The 3,527-nt window shown below is 45.9% G+C and overlaps 1 long non-coding RNA gene across 1 annotated transcript; it reads right to left on the bottom strand.

Moving 5' to 3' along the window:
* Positions 1-494: 494 nt before the first annotated feature.
* LOC130142863 (uncharacterized) lies at positions 495-734 on the bottom strand. Its single transcript, XR_008819553.1, has 2 exons — positions 653-734; positions 495-568 (listed from the first exon to the last, which is right to left on the bottom strand). It is a non-coding gene; the product is annotated as an uncharacterized LOC130142863 (long non-coding RNA).
* Positions 735-3,527: the final 2,793 nt, after the last annotated feature.

The following is a 3,527-nucleotide window of genomic DNA, read 5'->3' as shown; positions in this document are numbered from 1 at the left end:
TGGAGCCACGAAGGTATCACTTGTAAAACACGCAGCCTAGCAGGTACTGAAAAAGCATTCTGTGCCCACATGCCTGGGTAGACTATGCATAAACAAATTCAGAAACGGCAGGAGACTGTTTAACACAGGCATTTGCAGTGTCATTTTCAAAAAGCTTGCAGGTCTGTTTTTGTGTATTGCCAGGGAACATCAACAACAGACCAGATACTCTCTGTACTCCCCCTAGTAGGGCTCTAAGTACTTTCAGTATAGCAGGGAACTTCAGCGGTGGTGCAGGAATGCGCGAGGGAGGCAGCCCACCTACAGAGCGTGGGTGATGTCCAGAGAGAGTACCTGATGTCACTCCAAACCTTTTTTAGGAAATGGATACGGGTATGGCAAAACTAGGACTTCTGGATCCAGTTGTAGTAGCAGCAGGTTTAAGGCTATATACGCTAATCACAATAATTTGCATAAAAGCCGGCAAAAAAAAAAAAAAAAGTCGAACTATGAAAGCATTTTAAAAACAGTCATCCTTTTCTTTTCTTCATGGGCTTCAAAATATTCAGGGTGTTTCTGCATCCGAGTTCTAATTGAAAACATTGTGAAAGTTATTAATTACATACCCAAAATAAGTACCTATACTAAGAACATTTTCAAAACACAAAATTACCAAAAGACTAAGCATTCTGACACTTTCAAAGGCAGTGCTTTACAGGTCTGTTTTTCAGCGCAGGCCCGTGTGTTGGAAACGGGGCCACCGAGGAGCGTCCCCCGATACCCGCCAGTGCCTTCAGGCCGGCCATGGCCGTAGTCGCCGGAGTGCGGTGGCAGACGCCTCACCGATGGTCTCGGTGCTCCCCCCCGCCGCCGCGGCGCGCTGCCGGTGCCAGCCCCTGCCTGGCACCGAGCGCGCGTGCGGGCGATGGCTGCCGGCCGGGCCAGGGCCCGGTGCCGCCGCACAGCGCTTCTCCCGCCGGGGGTGGCGGCTGCGGGACCGGCGCCCGTGGTCGGTCTGCGTGCGACCAGCGCGCACCTCGATTTAAAAGCAAAGGTACTAAATTGCTGGCGAGGAGACACCTCCCCGCGCCCGCGCCCGGGAGCGGGTATAGGCCTCGCCTCGGCCGCCTCCGTGTGGAGCGGAAACCGGAGCCGGGCCGGCTTCGCGCCCGCACCGCCCCCCACGGGCCGGGCCGGGGGCAGGCACCGTTGCCCAGGCGGAGCGCAGAGGTCTTGAACCCTGCCGGCTGCCGGTGTACGGCAGCACGGCTGCGGGCAGCGGCCGCAGCAGAGCGCCCCGTGACTCCCGGCGCAGCCCCTCTTGCCACAGAACTCAGCCCCGCACTGCCGTTCACCGGCATCCAGCCATCTCCCCTCACGGTTTCGCTCGCACCCAGCGCTGGGCACGCCTGCCTGCGGGCGGGCTGGGTTTGGTTTTGTGAGGTGGGGAGATAGGTAGGCAGGCTTCCCCCCAAGTCCTCATTAACTCCACTCACGCTGTCTTACTCTGTTTGCTAGTGCTTAAATAGTGCTTTTTTAAAAAAGCAACCAATTAGCACCTCATCAGCTCCAATTAGAGGAGACAAAAGCAGTGTAAAGATAACTCAATGAGAGGGAGTGGCATAACACCGTGTAATCACTTAAGACAGCAGTGAGCATTTACTGTGTTGGCTGTGCCGGGCCTATTCACCTTCTTTTCTTCTCTGTGGATGCATTTAAGACTTTTTTTTTTTTTTTTTTTTTCCCCTCCCCTTTCTTCTTCTTCTTTTTCTTCTTCTTCTTCTTCCCTCCTGGGAAGCTGGGCCTCCCAGGAGTCTCAAGAGTCCCTCATTCAGGGCTACCTGTTTACAGCTCACGGAACAGAAGGACCTAAACAATCCTATATTGTATGCCTAGTGCTTCCTTAAACTTAGGCCTCCACAATGGCGTGTTTTCAGAAGCTGTGCAGAGTAAGTTAAAGGCTGGCTTTATACTCATTAAGTGTTCTGCTTGTACTGTCTTCTAATTACATGGCAGGGCAACAATGTATTTTTTTTTTTCAATGGAGTTCTTTGGAGCAGTTAATTTGGTGCCTGTACTAAATGCCCCAAAACATTAATTAGTGTGGAAGGAACCCTAATTTCCTCGGTGGCTTTCCTCTCCATTTACTTCCCTTGTTTTCACATAGGCTTGGATGAGCCTCTATAATGAAATTACCTCATTAATGCCTTTATTCTTGCAGAGTAACTCATTCAAGATCTACCATTTAGTTTTGATTTAATGCTGTCAAAAGCAAAAGGTGCATTCATGTCTTTGATTAGTGATTTTTTTTTTCTCTCTAAAGAGTGGACAGATTTAAATTATTAAGATGGCAAGTAGTGAGTTATAATTGGATACAAGCAGCTCTTCAGTGAATATTAAATGCTTTCAAAGCCTGGCCTATGTGGTCTGTTGACTATTAACTGTGTCCAGTGAGTTATTCTGTGGGTTTTGAATTAACGGCACATTAGCTACTGTGAAGCAAATTAAGTTTAATTTTGTTTATAAACCCCGTGCAGTTGCATTTATCAACATGACATTTAGTTGTAGCAGAGTTCATTTTTTCCCCATTATCCTATATTGACCTCATTGCCTGGTTAGTACCGCTAACGCAGGGTCTCATCTTGTACTTCACAAAGTCTAGCTGGGGACTTGCCTATGTATTACCAGTAGGATAAGGACTTTTATTTGCAAGAACTACTACTATCAAATGGGAACAACCTTAGCTGCTTTTGACCATGCTGATTATTTGCTTGCAGAGTACACTGGCACAAAGTATGTCTGCTGTTAAGGGTGAATATGCAGTTACAAATCATTCTGATACCAGCAACTGAGCAGGCAGGATTTAACATCTGATCCTTGATATTTAACTCTTGCTCTTCTCCTTCATTTGCAACTTACATCACAAAATATGAGAGGTATTGTGGCGAAACATGTATGTCAGAAGACTTGAGCAGCCTCTAGTCTGCTTGGCATGTACGTGTTGCAGTTTATTGTGTGGCTGCAGTGCTGGCAGAGTCAAAAATCAGTCACATAACATGGGGACAGGACTTCTGGAGGGCTTTAATGTAACCCTCAACTCAAAGCAGGCACGTTCACACCAGCTTGCTCACAGTCTTCTCCAGCTGCCCAGGATGTTTAAGTTTTGAGCATCTCCAAGGATGGAGATCCTACAACCTCTGCCCTCTGTTCCAGTGTTTACCCACATCCATGGTGAAGTTATCCTTATGTAATTATAAGGAAATTATTATATTTTCAATGAAGGTATTAAATATGATAATTTGATATGATAATGTTTTATAAATAACAAATCATAACTTTGTATTACATATTATACAATAAATATTTTATATATTTAGTGCATATTATATATACTTGTACAATATATTATACACTTAAGTGATTATTTCATTATGTTAACTTAAATAATACAATAAGATTATATTTTATAAATCTGTTATAAGAGTGTGCAGGTTACCTTTCCCAGGTTACTCTATACTTTCCTTATAGAGTATGTATACTCAGGTCTC

Source organism: Falco biarmicus, chromosome Z (genome assembly GCF_023638135.1).
Source record: "Falco biarmicus isolate bFalBia1 chromosome Z, bFalBia1.pri, whole genome shotgun sequence".
Taxonomy (NCBI): domain Eukaryota; kingdom Metazoa; phylum Chordata; class Aves; order Falconiformes; family Falconidae; genus Falco; species Falco biarmicus.
This window is presented reverse-complemented; position numbering and strand designations above follow the sequence as displayed.